Source organism: Equus caballus, chromosome 27, assembly GCF_041296265.1.
Source record: "Equus caballus isolate H_3958 breed thoroughbred chromosome 27, TB-T2T, whole genome shotgun sequence".
In the NCBI taxonomy this organism is placed as follows: domain Eukaryota; kingdom Metazoa; phylum Chordata; class Mammalia; order Perissodactyla; family Equidae; genus Equus; species Equus caballus.
In genome coordinates, this window is record NC_091710.1 from 51,580,028 (window position 1) to 51,598,719 (window position 18,692).

General features: G+C 44.9%; 2 long non-coding RNA genes across 2 annotated transcripts; both read left to right on the top strand.

Moving 5' to 3' along the window:
- The first annotated feature begins 9,502 nt into the window (after positions 1 to 9,502).
- LOC102150333 (uncharacterized) lies at positions 9,503 to 11,003 on the top strand. The gene is made up of 2 exons (XR_289631.4): positions 9,503 to 9,623; positions 10,797 to 11,003. It is a non-coding gene; the product is annotated as an uncharacterized lncRNA (long non-coding RNA).
- Positions 11,004 to 13,836: 2,833 nt separating this feature from the next.
- Positions 13,837 to 15,466, top strand: LOC100629644 (uncharacterized). The gene is made up of 2 exons (XR_289632.4): positions 13,837 to 14,039; positions 15,214 to 15,466. It is a non-coding gene; the product is annotated as an uncharacterized lncRNA (long non-coding RNA).
- The last annotated feature ends 3,226 nt before the right edge of the window (positions 15,467 to 18,692 follow it).

Here is an 18,692-nt window from a genome sequence, read left to right on the forward strand (position 1 = left end):
AAAATTCACCGAGGAAGACGTCTGATCCTGGACTTTAATTTTTGGGGAGGCTTTTGATTACTGTTTTGATCTTCTTACTGGTGATTGGTCTATTCAAATTCTCTATTTCTTCTAGATTCAGTTTTGGAAGGTTGTGTGATTCTAAGAATTTGTCCATTTCTTGTAGATTATTCAATTTGTTGGCATATAGCTTTTCGTAGTATTCTCTTATAATCTTTTGTATTCCTGAGGTATCTGATGTAAATTTCTGCTCTTTCATTTCTGATTTTATTTATTTGAGTCTTCTCTCTGTTTTTCTCTTGTTGAGTCTAGCTAAGGATTTGTCAATTTTGTTTATCTTTTCAAAGAATCAGTTCTTGGTTTCATTGATTTTTTTTCTATTGTTTTTCTAGTCTCTATCTGATTTATTTCTGCTCTGATTTTTATATTCTTTCCTTCTGCTAATTTTGGGCTTTGTTTGTTCTTCTTTTTCCAGTTCCTTTGGGTGCACTGTTAGGTTGTTTATTTTGGATTGTTTTTATGTTGACGTAGGCCTGAATTGCTGTAAACTTCCCTCTTATAACTGCTTTTGCTGTATCCCATAGATTTTGTCATGTCATATTTTCATTTTCATTTGTCTCCAGGTATTTTTTTTATCTCTCCTTTGATTTATTCATTGACCCAATCAATGCCCAGTAGCATTTGGTTTAATCTCCACATATTTGTGGCTTTTCTGGTTTTCTTACTGTAGTGGATGTCTAGTTTCATACCATTGTGGTCAGAAAAGAAGCTTGGTATCATTTCAATCTTCTTACATTTGTTAAGATTTGTTTTGTGGCCTAATATGTGATCAATCCTGGAGAATTTTCCATGAGCATTTGAAAAGAATGTGTATTCTGCAGTTTTTAGATGGAAAGTTCTATATATATCTACTAAGTCCATCTGGTTGAATGTGTCATATAAGACCAATGTTTCCTTATTGATCTTCTGTTTGGATGATCTATCCATTGGTGTAAGTGGACTGTTAAAGTCCCCCACTATTATGTGTTACTGTCTACTTCTCCTTTTATGTCTATTAATAATTGCTTTATATAATTCGGTGCTTCCTATGTTGAATGCATAGATATTTACAAGATTTATATCCTCTTATTGGATTGTTCCCGTTACCATTATGTAGTGCCCTTCTTTGTTTCTTGTTACGGTTTTTGTTTTAAAGTCTATTTTGTCTGATATAAGTATTGCTACCCCACTTTCTTTTCTTTGTCATTTCCACACAGTATCTTTTCCCATCCTTTCACTTTCCATTTGTGAGTGTCTTTAGATTGGAAGTTTGTCTCTTGTATGCAATATATATTTGGGTCTTGTATTTTTATCCATTCAGCCACCCTAAGCCTTTTGATTGGAGCATTTAGTCCATTGACATTTAAAGTAGCTATTGAGAAATATATTTATTGCCATTTTGTTATTTTTTTTCTGGGTGTTTTAGTAGTTCTACTCTGTTCCTTTCTTCTTCTTTTGCTCTTTTCTCTTGTGGTTTGAAGGCTTTCTTTAGTAATATGTTTGATTTCTTTCCTCTCACTCATTTATTTATTTATTGTAGTTTTATGTTTTCCAATCACCATTAGATAACTATATAATATTCTATGTATATAGAAATCTATATTGTGTTGATAGTCTCTTTAGCTTGACCTCTTTCTAAAAGCTCTACTCTTTTACTCCTCTCCTCCCACATTTTATGTTTTTGAAATCATATCTAATCTCTTATTTTGTGTGTGTCTATTCATTCCCCTCATATCATTGAAAGAGGTAATTTTAGTGCTTTTGTCTTTTAACTTTCATATTATCTTCATACATTATTGATCTGCTACCTTTACTTTATGTTACCTGTACTAGTGATTTTTAAAAAGGTTGGTTCACACATTCCTTCATCTAACTGCATAGGCTGTCCATTTAATACCTTGAAGTGGGATAGCCAATGTTTACCAAAGTGTGTTGGTCTAAGACTGAGGAGCACCATTAGAAGAGCTTTTGTCCAGAGGAGAATAAATGCCTTTGAAACTTTTGACAATTGAGTCTTCTTTGCACCATGAATTAAAATGTTGCATTATTGGCCAATGTTACAAATAGATTTAATTATTTGTCTCACAAAATTAGCTCCCAACTCACTGTGTAACTCGGGAGGTATTCCTCAAACAGGAATTATATTTTCCAATAAGAACTTAACTAAATCCATTGCTCTTTTGCAAGGAAAAGTCTGAACCCAATACAAGAAGATACAGATTATTACAAGAGAGATTTATGTCCTTGAGATGGTGGCATTTGAAAACAACGTCCAATTGCCATACCTCAAAGGGTCCCTTAGGAAGGGGAAGGTGGCTTTATGACCCATGAAATGGTTTCCCTAGGCTGCTTTTTTGGACATATGGTATGATGAGCGTGCTTTATGAGCCATGGTGGGAGAGAGTTTCCAAAAGTATGGTTTCCCCCTTAAACTCATCTTTTTAAGTGTCCAGTGGGTTAATTGGTGTATGTGCTGGACCAGTGGCAATTGTGCTCCAATATGCAGTATGGGTTTTTCTTATCAGCACTGAACCACATCCGGGTGATGGTGTCAAAAATCCCCATTTGTTGCCACCTTTGCTTCTCTTCTTCTGTGGCAAATTCCTGACCCTGGAGAAGGAAGTATTTCACCAGATTAGCAGAGTTAATAGAAAATATCATGCATTCTTGAAACTGGACAGTAGGTCCAGCTTCATAATGTCCTTGCTCATCCTTTAAGTAAGACCCATTTGTAAACCAAGTCAGAAAATAGAATGCAGTCATGTACATTTTCCTCCTGTGGCACTGGAAGCAAGGTAGTAGAGTTAAGATGGTGAAAAGTATTTACCTATGAAATATAATCTGAAAAACTTTATCGTTATTTACTTGACACTGCTTCCAATGAATTTTAGTATAACAAACTATGCTAATTAGTTTAGTATCTCCCTCTTTACACAAAGGGAGAACAAATTACTTTGATAAGTCCCAGGTGCCTTCTGAAAATTCACAGAGAAATTTTCAAATCAAAAGAAAGACTTCATTTAGGATATGAATTTGGGGGAGCTTGTCAAAAATATCAAAAGTTTTTCAAACCCTTGGTCAAACAAGATCAAGTGTTTGCTGATCTTGTGTCACTGTGAGATGATGGTTGCTGTGAAACAATGCTTAGTCATCCATATGAACAAAGAGAGACTTATTCAAAAGTAAAGAAAACCTTTTATAATCTCTTTATTGAGAGCAGACTAAAAGTCAAGGAAAATTATCCTTTTACAGGAGAGATAATGAAATTTTGCTTTTTGTACCAGCTTACTTTTGATATTAAAACTTGATTAAATTTATTTCAATCTTGGCCCACTTGACCATGCACAAAACTCTTTCCTTATGGTCCTCTTTCCACAAACGTTCTGTAACTTTCTTTTTACACTCAAAATTTATCCCATACCTTCTTTCCTTTCCTAGTGCTTTAGGACAAATTTATGTTTCTCAACAAAACAAACTAAAGTATTTCCATTCTTTATACATACTTCACTGAAAACACACATCTTACCTTCCTTGAATACAAAGATGTTTTCCTTATGAAACTTTTAGTAGTTTTAATGACATATATTAATTAGAATTTTTAACAATTTCAGACCTTGATTTTTAGTGAAGACTAAGAAGTAAACAGTTATGAACCATATTTACATTAGCATACTGTGGCTTGACAAGTTTACAAATACTTTTTATTATTTCTAGAAAAATGCCACTTCATAGTACAATCTTTTAGTAAATACAAGAATGTTTTCTAATAGACTCAAGGATTTTTTACTTTCTCTGTAATACGGAACCCGAAGTAGATACACCTATCTTCTATAATTAACCTCTAATATTTTACCTGCCATGGAAATGACCTAGATATGCAATAAATTTTAGCACTTAACTCAATTAGCAAAACCCTAAAGTTTCGAGTTTCCAAAGGGTTTTTAAATTATTTTAAACACATATACCATAACACAGAATGATTGTTAAAAATTTCACCCAACTCTCTTATTGTTTTCACGTCTGTTTAGTTTACTGGTTCCCATACTGATAACTATGAAAATAGGTTTATGTTAATCAAACCAATAAATTAAAAGAAGCTCCCACTTGACAAAGGCTTTTTTCTGTTATGTTAACTTGAAAGACATTTGGGTTCGTTTCCATTACATTTATGTCAGTGTTTACTTTAAGCAAACTAAATAGAGCTCTTTACCATCTGGAGGTAAGATATCACACATATATGACATACATATAGACACACATACAGACACTCCACAGCTATTGTTTTAAAATTACTGACATGAATCAGGTGCAGTAGTATAATGCTCACTAGTTATGAAAGAATAATGGAATTCAAATTTTGTTTTAAGCTTTTTCTAGTAATATTTGTGGAGAAGACTTTCAAGATGCTAGATTTGGGGCAAGGGTGCACTTATGACCATTTTTCTTGCCTTTTTTCCTTCTTTTTTCCTCAATCTTAGGAATAGGAGATGGACTGGATAAGAGGTCCTGGAGAGGTGAGACAATAAGCCTTTTTGAGATGAAGGAAATGAGTGGAATCTGAACTGCCTCTAGAATCGCTTGCTACTTTTGCAAAGCTTTGTGACTTGAATAGACTTGCTCATTATTTCTCAGAAATTTGGGTTCTAACATAAAAGACATTAGAGGTCAATCTACCTATCCTACTACATCATCCTAATTGGCTTCTTTCCCTCTGGGTGCTTAGTTTTGTTTTAACTTATGGAAGAATGTCAGAAAATTCTTATGAGGCTCTGAATATAAGCTTCCAGTTTGGCTGAACTTCTCATCATAAGTTGTTAACACTTCCCAATGTCTTGTCAGGTTTCAGAGGGACAAACAGTATCTACCTGGAGGTATTGAACAATTCCATTACCTTTAACATAGCGATTTCCCAGAATGCCTCTCAGAGTCTCATTAACTCTGGCAGTATATTACAGGGGTGTCTGTAAAGACATGGCCCAAGATATTGTCCCTTAGGTACCTTTTATAACTTAATTTTCTGTTAGCTTTTGGCAACACAACTTCAAATAAGGTTATTTTGGAATTTTGAAGTTTTGCTTTTAAGTGTACTACTTAAATAATCTGATCTAATCACGATGTTCCTTCTAATAGCCGATGGAGTTCCTCTGAGGCTGATGACAGTTTGGTAAGACCTTTAGCTGGGAATGGAGTACAACTCACGTTCCTGTCTATCTCTGACTACAAAATGAGTGCCACCACACTTTGTCTGACTGTATATAGAGAACTTGACCTCAGGATTATTGAGCCAAGCCCTCAGGACACAAACAAGCATAGCAAGAATTTTTTTCTTTCTTGTAAATATTTGCAGTTTCTGGAAACTTTAGTTGAGCAATGATGCCGGAAGGTGGTGAGCTGGACTCTAAACAATTTCCCTCTTACCAGCCTCTTATAAAGGAGCCCAGAAGTGGCCACTGTAACTTTAAATTACTCTGGGTTATCTTTTCAAGGCTTTACAGCTATCCCCATTTCATTAAGCACTTGCAATTTTCAGCATGAAGCCAGCCAGAGTTCCCAGGGGAGGCTGCCCATTCGGGAATGGTCAGCGTTTAGAAGCTCAATTTCCCATTTTTTGTTAGTTTGTATTTACTATAAATTCTGACCAATTCCTGGGGACAGTGTAATGGGTCTGCCACTCCCATGAGGTTCTCAGTCAGCTCGGAACACCTTACAGCTGGGAGAAGCTGGTGTTCTTCTCTTCAGACCTGAACAAGTCCAGACTCTCATTTCTCTATCAAGTAGTTTGTTAAGACTTTGTAAATACAATTCTTTCTAATTTAGAGCCAAATTAAAAGGTCAGCCTGCCTTATTCACTCCAGAGTCACCCCTCCAGGTTCCTAAGGGGTAGAAATTGCCCCTTGGGTTTCTTTTCCCTAGAAATTCCCCTTAGGTTCCTCTTACCTAGTGTATGTACCAGTCCCCCTTAAGACACCTAGTCTTAAGGATATAAAGAGGTCATGTAAACTCTGCACCATTGACTTAAAATAAGGAGATCCACTTTTCTGTGGAAATCACCAGGTCAACTAAAGAATGCAATGATTTGGGGGACCACTGGGTCAGTTTGTACCAAACGCTGATTCAGTGTAAATTCCAAGTGGTCTCCAGTGGGTTTCTCTGAAATCATACTGCAATGACACCAAGAAATGTCAATACAAATTATCTGTAGTTAATCTACAAGTCAAAATGGAGTTGCCTTATTATGAGCCAAGTTTGCAGATTATAGCCTGGGTACTTTATTCCCCAAGGAAAGAAAGTCAACAAAGAAGTGGGATATACGCTGTTGTTATATATCCTCTTGGAGCAAAGAGTGTACATCACACATGACAGGAATATCTCTTTTACTACCATCACAGGATCTTAGCTGGCACAGCAGGGCAGTGGTCCCAAGGTGAGCACAGAAGGTGGGTAGTTGATCCTTAGTTCCCAGGAAGAGATGCTAATCCTTAAACAAATGCTGATAATGGGGTAAGTCACATCCCCATCATTAAGGGCATCATTCTTCTCTTTGGGACATAGTAAATCTTTCAAGTAGATGTAGAATGCATGCTCAACAGGCCACGGAAAACAAGGTTGTGCCAAGTGAGTTTTAAGCCAAATGACTTCTTCATATACTCCAATACATCTGATTATTTTTCATTTATTCATCAATGATAAGTCTGACTGTATTCAAGGACACCCACCATTAGTGATTACTTGTGTAAATAAACCTTTGATTTTAAACCTTGGATGTGTCTCCCTCCAAGTGGGAACCAAATCTTACTGGTCCCTTCCAGGGGCAAATGCAAGTAGCCTGAGAAGCAGAGCTGGATGCCTTGTGCCCAGAAATGCTGAGAGCTGGGTGAGGTACCAGCAGTGGCAACATGGACCCCGAGGACCTTCCCAGATGACAGTGTGATGGGTAACCCCCAAGGGCCACATGGGGCTCTCCTCTGACCCAGATGAAGACTCCCAAACAGGCCTGATGGCAGCATCTATGGTACCTCACCTCATGCAGTAAATTGGTGCTGCTGCCCTTCGTGGGGAAAATGTGGCCGCATGTGCGCTGTGATGGAAGACTTTGGGGCAAAAACCCCAGATGTGGGGATGTCTATCGTTCTACACAGCAAACCTGCAGCAGGGCTGGGTCAAATGAAACACACAGGTTTGGGCCGAGATCGTAAAGAACACAAAACACAGTCCTTGCCTTCAATGACCTTGTTCTGCCCCTTACAGTATAATCCTCGCCTGTGAGCCTGAACCAGAGATCTGCTCTCAGCTCACTTTAAACTAGTGCTACAATAATCACCCACACAAAAACAGACTTTCATTCACCCCTGGTAAAGGACCAGGAGAAGCAGAGCTCCTGACATTACTGAGGACTTGTTGACGATGAAAGTCATGGACAGCCCACCTTTCTCCAGCTCCTGGGAAGCAATAGGCCAGTGAGGAATGCGGAACTCTGGTGGCTAGTTGACAGTGAGAAAACTGACTTTCAGATCAAATAACAAGATAAACATTGACTACGGTCCACTCTGCCAGCACTGCCCACAGTGGGGCTGGGAAATGTCTTCTCCAAGTGATGGGGAGGCCAGTGAGAACCAGATCAGTCAAATCCAGGGGGGAGACTCCCCATTTGAGCTTCAAAATCTAAGCTGATGCTCTGCTTCCTGATCCTTCCTCTGGGGTCAGCAAACAAGAGGCCGTCATGTCCCTGCTGTGGGTGTGGATTCTCCATGGCTCCCACCTTCCCAGCTTGGAGCAGGAAGGCAGCTCCAGAGGCTTCTCTGGAAGCAGTTGCTGGTCTTATGGGTGATAACTTTCTGCCACCACAGAGGGCAGATGCACCACTGTGACCACGAAGCTTGAGCCTTGCTTCTGTGGGTCCTTTTTGAAGAAAATAGGCACATCTGAAAGCCCCTGTGGTAGGCTGAATAATGGCCAACCAGGTATCAGCTGTCAGCTCTAGAACCTGTGAATGGACATATTTGGTAAAAGGGTCTTTGCAGATGTGATTAAGTTAAGGGTTTTGAGATGGGAGATTATCCTGGATTTTTCGGTTGTGCCCTAATTCCAGCGCACATTATAGGACAGATGCAGATGGAAATCAGAACCCACAGGAGAGCTGGAGACAACGGGTCCACAGAGGCAGAGACTGGAGGGATGCGGCTGAAATACAAGGGTGCTGGCAGCCACTGGAAGCTGCAAGAGGCAAAGGACAGACTCTCCTTAGAGCCTCCAAGGTAGCGTGGCTCAGCCAACACCGTGACTTCTGCCCAGGGACACTGATCTCAGAGTTCCGGCCTCCTCAGCTCTGAGAGAATCAACTTCTGGTTTTGAAGCCCCAAGTACGTGGTCATTTGTAACAGCAGCCTCCTCAGGAAAGGAATCCAGCTCCAGACCCAGGAAGAAGGGACTTCCCTCCTGCTGCAGGAGAGTCTGCTCTGTCAGGACTCGCTGTGATCAGAGCAAATCGTGGAAGAGCAAGAGTGCGCGCATCCTTCTCGTGACCACTGTGCATGCCTGAGCTGCTTCTGCTGCAGGTCTGAACAGCAGAGGAGGCCCACGTGAACGTGCAAGAAGGCAGCACAGCAAAGATATGGCTGCGAATCCCTCCCCCAAGCATCTCCAGGGGTCCTGTGACTTGTCAAAGAAATCTAGAACATTCCTCACATTTCATATGTGATATTACTGCTTTACCTGACTAGTAGAAAAGCACAGCTCTGTTCCCAGGGGCGACAACCAAGCCTGCCCAGCCCCCCATCATGGCTGGGCTTCCTCTGCCTCGCAGCCTCAAATCTCATTGCCAGCCCACACACTTGCAATTACAGATAACCAAGAACACAGCTCAAGCTGGAGAAAACAAGCAAGGGCCACGGTTGGAGCCATCCAGAGGAAGGTCAGCACTTGAGGTCCTTGGACCCCTTGTGGACATGGTATCCACAAGAACCCAAGCTATTTTCACCAGTGTCTGATTTATGCGCTGATCCACTTCTTTACAAAAGGGAAATGGCTGCTGCAATCCTGGGGAAGCATTCTTTTTGTAACTTTCAAACAAAAAGAGCTTTTCTTTCTCCAATGATTGAACAAACATGCTGGGCTTCACAGTCATGGAAGTTTCCACTACAGTCCACCCCTGATCATCATTTTGGTGAAAGAAATATCCTCTCTGGTTGCTGCGGCAGCAGTTAGGGGACCATCCTCGAATGCTCTCTGAGGTCAGGTGTGTGGGTCATGGATCCCACGCCAGTCTGGGAAGTGACGCCATTCCCACCTCAAGGGTGTGCCTGCTGGAGGGGTGTTGGGTAATAAACAGCATTCCATGCACAGATATCAATAGTTGTCTGTAATCAGGATCATAGCAGGCAAGGTTTCCAAACAAGTGCTGTTGTGTAAGCACCCAGGAGGCGTAGAAATAGAGGCTCCTCCGCCCACAGCAGCCTCGCTGGGTCCAGGTCTCAGAGCAGCTCCTCCATCTTCTCCCGCCACCCAGGGTCCAGCTGGCGTTCACCATGCGGGCCTCTGCTTCATGCTCCTGACCTGCTTCATCCTCTTTCCTCACATGGCCCAAGGTGAGCTGTGAAGCCAGGCTGGTGTGGGGTCACAGGGGTCTAATGTGATGGGAATGGGGACCAGCCCATATGGAGGAGTGGCTGATGGTCTAGAAATAAGTAATAAATCTGAGCATCAAGAACATCAACCAAAGAAGGAAAGTCTCATGGGAGATTCTGAGCTGTCTCTTAATGGACTGAAACATCACCCTCTGTATCTCTCAGGCTAAGGATGGGTCATTTCCCTGACATGGACCAGTGAGTAGGTAGAGACAACACCACTAGGCCAGGCCAGGCTTTCAGGCCTGCAGGTGTGACTGGCCTTGGCACAGGTGGTGGGGATAACTACCATGTAGGAGGTGCCATCCCCAGGGCTCATTTGCTGTCCATCTTCCCTGCATGGGAGAAAGCCCAGGATAAAGGAGAGAGCTGGACCCAGGAGCCAAAACAGTAGTGTGTGTTTCTCAGCTCTGACACTGACTCACAGTGCACACTTAGACAAGTCACCGAGCTGTCCTCAGACTCAACCCTGTCTTCTCCTGAAAAGCAATACCAACCTCAAAGTTGTACAGAGTCTGAATGAGGACAAACAAAGGAGAGTTTAGGAGGGGCCTCGTAGAGCAGCAGAGACATGCCAGTATGTTCCAACTCTGTGATTCCTGCCCTTTTATTTTGTGTGTTCTTGACTGGATGGCCCATGGTGACAGGCCCACAAGCCAGCCCCTCCTGAGCCCTGGATGCTGCACAAAACATGGCAGGATGGAAGTCCCCTGGCCCCTCGCTGCTCTTTGTGCCCAGTTCCTCTGGCCCAATCTCTCCTGTCCTTTTGTGCCCAGGGCATATCGGGGTGTGCAGTGTGAGGTGGTTCTCATCAGGCTGCATGAGGCTGCACAGAGTCTCCTTGAGCATCTGGAGCAGGGGCTGGACGCTGGGGTGCAGGCAGGGGAGCCTTGAGTCAGCATTCAGGGCAGACACTTCGGTACCTGCCCTCTTTAGAGCAGAGGCTGTCCTGCCCGCCAGGAACCAACGCAGCAGTGGCAGCAGAGCAGAAGGAGCGGGGGCTCCATAGGGTTTCTAAGGGAGGTGCCTGCAGAAGGAGCCTCTCCTGCCAGCTCCTCAGGGCACGGGTCATGTCCCTGCATTCACACTAACTACTGCTCCCAATGAGCAACTGAAATATTTTCCTCTCTACAGCCCATATCCTGGTCATAAACACAGAAGAGAGCTGCAATCCTGTTGGCGCCCGGTGTAGATTTCTTTCTTGCCCAGAAGATCATGTACATATTGGTTACTGTTGGATCTTCAGAATAGGAAGATGCTGTTTGCGCCATGATGAGCTGAAGAACACGGGAGGACAAGGAACCCAGAGAATGAAATAAAGGGCTGACTTTAACTCTGAAAGTGCCACAGTGTTCTTTCCTGAAAATAAAGAAATGACTCGTGCTGTATTTTAAAAATGTGATTACTACGTGCAACAGTGTGTATACATGGAGAGGGAAGTGACGTGTACATGGCCGGCCAAGGAGTGGAGAGGCCTGGCATGCCTAGGATGAGAGATGCCTTTACATGGAAATGTTGGGGTGTCAGGTGTGTGCTGGAAGAGGGGATTCTAGATCCCTAATTATGGGAAGAGGGCTCTGGTGTCCCCATATATGGCAGATGTGTATGCAGGGGGAGAAAGGAAGAACATTCAATCAGGAATTCACCTTATTCTCTTTTCCATTAATTGCTGAGCCATGTCCTGGGCCTTCAAATGTTTATCGCTTGGCTCTGTGAGACCCCAGCCCAGAACGTAGTGGCTTAAATACCCATCACCTACTGAACTCGTGGGTCTATGATTGGCAAGTGGAGAGGGGCTCAGCTGAGTGATTCTTCTGGTCTCACCTTCCAGGTGTTAGTCCTCTGGTGCTGTCATAACAAAGGACCACAGCCTCGGTGGTTGAAGTAATAAAAATTGATTTCCTCACAATTATGGAGGCTGGTAGTCCAAGATCAAGACGTCAGCGAGGTTGGCTTCTTCTGAGGGCTCTCTCTTTCTCTTGCCAAGTGCTGACTTCTCCCTGTGTCTTCCCATGGTCTTCCCGCTGTGCACACCTGTGCCCAAACTTTGTCTTCTTGGCAGCACACCAGTCATTGTGGCTTAGGGCCCACCCTAATGACCTCATTTTGTTTTAATTGCCTCTTTAAAGATCTTATCTCCAAACGCATTCTGAGGTGATAGGGGTTAGGATCTCAACATACGAATTTGGGGGGACACAATTCAGCCCACAACACCTGGCCTTACTCCTGCATCTGCAGTCAGCTTCCAGGTTGACTGGGGCTGCCTTCCGGCTGAGACAATGGGAATCTCTGAGCCGAGGCTCTTCTCATCTCAGACTCACCCAGGCTTGTTCTCTTCGTGGCTTCCAGGGTCCTGGCAGAACCAGAGGAAGCATGCAAGGTGTTTTGAAGTGAAAGTTCATAAGTGGCCCCTTCTGGTGTCTTCTCTTGACCAAAGCAAGTCAAAAGGCCAGGGAGACCCAGAGTTAAGGAAACAGACTCCACCTACAGATGGACAGAGATGCAACGTCACACAGTTGAGGTCTGATTCAGGGAGAGAGGTACAATGGTGGCGACTCTTCCATAGACCGCAAAGAGTATCCTGGGCCTTCTACCTTTATGGGTCTTGTGTGCTGCATAGGGGAAGAGGAGGATGTTCTCGGCTCAGGAGAAGGCTCAGACCTTTATAAATGCAGCCTTAGAGACAGGATTCTCTGGAAAAGTGACCAGATGGATCAGGGCTCTGCTCTGGAGACGGGCCCCAGAGTCCTACGAAGTATGGTCCAGGGCTGTGATGGCAGAGGAAGAATTTGTTGAAAAATATCAGCGTGACTAGTTGTTGCAGAGAAAATCAGAATTTTCTGGACTCCTTTATACCTCTTTTGCCCTTTTACTGTACTGGGTGTGGAATCCAGAGAGGGAAGGGGCCCTATAATGTCATCTGTGCTGAATCCCCCGAATGTCTTCATCCAGACCTTTCCCTCCCCTGTGACCTCTGTGTGACTGGAGGTGGTTGTGTCTCTCCACACCCAGGAGCAGGACTGACTTGGGGAGGTGAGGGGGGGGGGGTCTTTAACACCCTCATCATCTCCTGCAGGCTCCTCCCTACAGCTGCACAAGGAAGGATGGACGAGAGATAAAGCAAAAGCAAAGAACTTGCACAACAAATGCAGCTTCGAAACCATCCCCCAAACCCTCCAGCCTCACTACTCTGTCTTAAAGGATCCAGGAAGAAGGGACTTGACCTCCTGCCCCTGCAGAGTCCAGTCTTGTCAGGACTCCCTGTTATCACAGCAAATAATACAAGAGCAAGAGTGCGCGCATCCTTCTCGTGACCACTGTGCGTGCCAGAGCTGCTTCTGCTGCAGGTCTGAACAGCAGAGGAGGCCCACGTGAATGTTCAAGAAGACAGCACAGCAAAGATATGGCTGCAAATACCTCCCCCAAGCATCTCCAGGGTTCCCGCAATATCTAACAAGAATCTAGAACACTCCTGCCATTTCAAATGTGAAAGCATTGCTTTACCTGACTAGTGGAAAAGCACAGCTCTGTTGCCAGGGGTGGGCACCAAGCCTACTGGGCCCCCCATCATGGCTGGGCTTCCTCTTCTGGCAGCCTCAAGTTTCATTGCCAGACAACACACTTGCAATTGCAGATAACCAAGAACTTACCTCAACCTGGATAATATAAACAAGGGCCACAATTGGAGCAATCCAGAGGAAGGTCAGGATTTGGGGTTCTTGCACCCATTGTGGACACAACGTCCACAAGAACCCAGGCTATTTTCACCAGTGTCTGATTTATGCCCAGATCTGCTTCTTTACAAAAGTGAAATGGCTGCTGCAATCCCGGGGAAGCATTCTTTTTGTACCTTTCAAAACAAAGACAGCTTTTCTTTCTCCAATGATTGAACCAACTCAGTGGGCTTCATGGTCATGGAAGTTTCTGCTACAACCCACCCCTGACCATCATTTTGGTGAAAAGAATGTCCTCTCTGGTTGCTGGACCCTCAGTTAGGGGTCCATGCTAGAACACTCTCTGAGGTCAGGTGTGTAGGTCAAGCATCCCATGTTGGAGTGGAAAGTGAGAACATTCCAACCTGAACAGTGTGCCTAAGGGAGGAGGGTTGGGTAACGGACAGTGTTCCATATATAGATATCAGTAGATGTCTGGAATCGCAATCATAGGAGGCAAGGTTTCCAAACAAGTGCTGTTGTGAAAGCACCTAGGAGCCTTATAAACAGAGGTTCTCCCACCCGCAGCAGCCTCGCTGGGTCCCAGTCTCAGAGCAGCTCCTCCATCTTCTCCTGCCGCCCAGGGTCCAGCCGGCGTTCACCATGCGGAGCCTCTGCTTCGTGCTCCTGACTTGCTTCATCCTACTTCCTCACTTTGCCACAGGTGAGCTCTGAAGACTGGCTGGTATGGGCTAGCGGGGGTCTCATGCCCAGGGAATGGGGACCAGGCGGTATAGGGGGAGTGGGTCAGGGTCTAGAAATAAGTAATAAATCTGAGCATCAAGAAAAGTGTCAACCACAGGATGAAAGTCTTGGGGAGATTCTTAGAAGTCTCATAATGGACTGAAACATGGCCCTTAGTATCTCTCAGGGTAAGGATGGGTCATTTCCCTGGAACATGGACCAGTGAGTAGGAAGAGACACCACCACTGGGCCAGGCCAGGCTTTCAGGCTGGCAGGTGAGGTTGGCCTTGGAACAGACGATGGGGATAATGACCAAGGAGGAGGTACCATCCCCAGGGCTCACTTGCTGTCTGACTCCCCTGACTGGGATAAAGCCCAGGATAAAGGAGAAAGCTGCACCCAGGAGCCAAAACACCAGTGTGTGTTTCTCAGCTCCGATGTTGACTCGCACTTAGACGAGTCACCAAGCTGTCCTCAGACTCAACTCTGTCTTCTCCTGAAAAGGAAGACAAACCCCAGAAGTGGTACAGAGTCTAAATGAGGACAAACAAGGGAGAGCTTAGGAGGGGCCTTGTAGAGCAAGAGAGACACGCCAGGTGTGTTCCACTTATGTGATTCCTGCCCTTTTATTGTGTATGTTCTTGACGGGATGCCCCATGGTGACAGGCCCACAAGCCAGCCCCTCCTGAGCCCTGGAGGCAGCACAGAGGACAGCAGGGCAGAAGGCCCCTGACCCCTGTCTGCTCTTTCTGCCCTGTTCCTCTGGCCCAATCTCTCCTGTCCTTTTGTGCCCAGGGCACATTGGGACTGTGCAGGCTGTGGGGGTTCTCATCATGCTGCATGAGGCTGCACAGAGTCCCCTTGAGCATCTTGAGCAAGGACTGGACCCTCGGGTGCAGGCAGGGGAGTATTGAGTCAGCTTTCTGGGCAGACACTTCGGCAACTGCCCTCTTTAGAGCAGAGGCTGTCCTGTCTGCCAGGAACCAACACAGCAGTGGCAGCAGAGCAGAAGGAGCGGGGGCTCCGTAGGGTTTCTGAGGGAGGCGCCTGCAGAAGGAGCCTCTCCTGCCTGCTCTTCGGTGCACCTGTCATGACCCTGCATTCACAGTGATTACTGCTCCCAGTGAGTGACTAAAATATCTTCCTCTCCACAGCCCAGGTCCTGTCTCTAGACACGGGAGAGAACTGCAAGCGTGTTGGCGGTGAATGTAAATTTTTTTCTTGCCCAGGAGATCATGAAACTATCAGTTCCTGTTGGATCTTTGGAATAGGGCAATGCTGTCGACGCCGTGGCTAGCTGAAGGACACGGGAGCACAAGCAGCCTGAGAATGAAATAAAGGGCCGACTTTAACTCTGAAAGTGCTCTCATATTGTTTCCTGAAAATAAAGAAATGACCCGTGCTGCATTTAAGAAAGTGATTACCATGTGTAACTGTGGCTGGGAGAGACGTGTGTGTGGAGGCCAAGAGGGAACTGACACTGCACGACAGGGCCTAGATGTGGGGAGGCCTTGTGTGCCTGGGATGAGAGATGCTTTGACATGGAAATGTTGGGGTTTCAGGTATGTTCTGGAAGAGGGAATTCTAGATCCCTAATTATGGGAAGATAACTGTAGTGTCCCCGTATATGGCAGATGTGTGTCCAGGGGGAGAAAAGGAGGGACATTCAATCAGAAATTCACCTTATTCTCTTTTCCATTAATGCTGAACCATTTTTCTGGCCCTTCAAATGTTTATCGGTTGATTCTGTGAGACCCCACCCCAGATCGTAGTGGCTTAAACACCTGCCACCTACTGACCTCGTGAATCCATGGTTGGCAAGAGGAGAGGGGCTCAGCTGAGTGATTCTTCTGGTCACGCTTACCAGGTCCCCTGGGTCTGTCATAACCAAGCACCACAGCCTCGGTGGTTTAAGCAATAAAAATTGATTTATTCACCATTACCGAGGTTGACAGTCCAAGGTCAAGATGTCAGCGAGGTTGGCTTCTTCTGAGGCCTCTCTCTTTCTCTTGCCAAGTGCTGACTTCTCCCTGTGTCTTCCCATGGTCTTCCCGCTGTGCACACCTGTGTCCAAATTTCCTCTTCTTGTCAGCACAGCAGTCATCGTGGACAAGGCACCACCCTAATGACCTCATTTTAATTTAATGACCTCTTTAAAGACCTTATCACCAAATACTATTACATTCTAGATATTAGGGGTTAGGACCTCAACATATGAATTTCGGGGGACAGAATTCATCGCAAAATGCCTGGTCTTACTCCTGCGTCTGCAGTCAGCGTCCAGGTTGACTGGGGCTGCCTTCCAGCTGAGGCAATGGGAATCTCTGAGTCGAGTCTCTTCTCATCTCAGACTCATCCTGGTTTGTTCTCATCGTGGCATCCAGGGTCCCAGGAGAACCAGAGGAAGCATGCAAAGTATCTTGAAGTCTAGGCTGATAAGAGGCCCACTCTGCTGTCTTCTATTGACTGAAGCAAGTCTTTTGAACATGTAGACTCCAGAGTTATGGAAACAGTCTCCACATGCAGATGGGAGGACATGCAAAGTCACACGATTGAGGTCCGATTCAAGGAGAGAGGTACAATGGTGGCCACTCTTCCATCAACCGCAAAGAGTATCCTGGGCCCTTCTACTTTTATGGGTCTTGTGTGCTGCATGGGGGGAGAGGGGGATGTTCTCGGCTCAGGAGAAGGCTCAGACCTTCACAAATGTTGCCTTAGAGACAAGATTCTCTGGACAACTGTCCAGATGGATCAGGGCTCTGCTCTGGAGACAAGACCCAGAGTCCTACCAAGTATAGTCCAGGGCTGTGATGGCAGTGGAAGAACTTGCTGAAAAATATCAGGCATGACTAGTTGTTGCAGAGAAAATCAGAATTTTCTGGACTCCTTTATAGTTATTTTGCCATTTATACTGTACTGGTTTTGGGATCCAGAGAGGGGAGGGGCCCGATAATGCCATCTGTCCTGAAAGCCCCCAAAGGACTTCATCCAGACCTTCCCTGTGGACCTCTGTGTCATTGGAGGCAGTCTTGTCTCTCTCTACACCCAGAAGCAGGACTGAGTCAGGGAGGTGAAGGCGGGGTCTTTAACACCCCCATCATCTCCTGCAGGCTCCTCCCTACAGCTGCCCAAGGAAGGATGAACTAGAGATATAGCCAAGAACTTGCAAAACAAATGCAGCTTCGAAACCATCCCCCAAACCCTCCACCTCACTGCTCTGTCTAAATGCTTCCTACGAAGACCTCTGGAGCCCCTGCCTCTGCCCACACAGCCCCCTAATCAGAACATGCTCCAAGTCCATTCTTACCTCTCCTGCTGCATCTGCCCCTGCCCTCTCCTGCCCTCTAATCCTCTCACTGCACACACCCTGCATGCCCATGCTGTGTTCATGCCTGTGGGGAAGGACCTACCCTGGGTTAATTGTAGCTCCCCTTCCTGCTACTCAAAGGAGTTATTCACTTCTTCCTCTGTTCTCCCTGAACATGCGTTGACCAGGGCTGTTGGATCCTAAAGGGTGGAGTAGAGGAGAAGGGAAAAGTCTGCAGAGTAATGGGCCGAGGGAGAAGCATGTCAGCAAATCACCATCTTTTATAACCCCAGAAACCTTCACGCATTCACCAGTAATTACTGAGTGCTGCCTTGGTGTCAGGTCCTGGAGTGAAGAACTCCGATAACATCCCTCCTCCTGAGTATGATATTCTAGTGGAGGCAGAAGGACAATGAGAAAATCAACTAATTAAGTGACACTCATGCTGAGAAGAAGAAGAAGCAGAGCTAGGGGACGCCTAGTGTCCACGAGGTGCTATTTTATACTGAGAGGCCAGTATAAGGCTGTTATTTTTTTCCATTTTCTCAACACAAGATTAACATAAGGGAAGCCATCTTGTAGAAAAGTAACCATACTGTAACTTTGAATGACCTCAGACCAACTAAGCCTGCTGGATATGTACCCCCCAGGAGATCCACCTGCTCTCTAGATTTTATGACCCCTGCTTGTGCACATAGCTCCCAGCTGCAATAAGATGATAACCTCGTTCTTTTGAGTTCCTCAGGAATGTGATGATCCCTTGAGCAGAGAGTCTACACTGACAGCCATCATCAATGACAACTGAAAGAGCTGGTGTGGTGACTCCTGGATCAACATTCCTAGCCCCTCCCCTTTAACCCACTGGCCTATATAACTGCTTCAAGATTCTGTGTCCCTCTTAAGAAGGTTCTTTTGGACATTAGTCAGCCATCTTCCCTTTTGCTAGCAAGTTATAAGAAAATGCCCCTTCTCTGCCACCATCTTATGTTGTTTTGAGTACATACATCATAACACATAATCATTGTTAAAGAGTTTCCCCCAAAACTTTTACCCTTTTTACATTTATTCAGTTTGCCTTTGTCCAATAATCACTTAGAGTGCCTACAAAAGTTTATGAGACATTAGACAAAATAGGCCATCATGGTAAGTTATTATTTTGGCTAACTAGTTTTGTGGTAGAGATAACATCAGCTTATTTGACCAAGAAACATAGAATAAAGGCTGCATGTTGCATCAGTGCCAATGCTGGTAGCTTTAAGAACATGCCCATTTTAAGCAAACCATTAATCTTAAATGATTTTTCAGTTACCAAAGACTAATTTTATC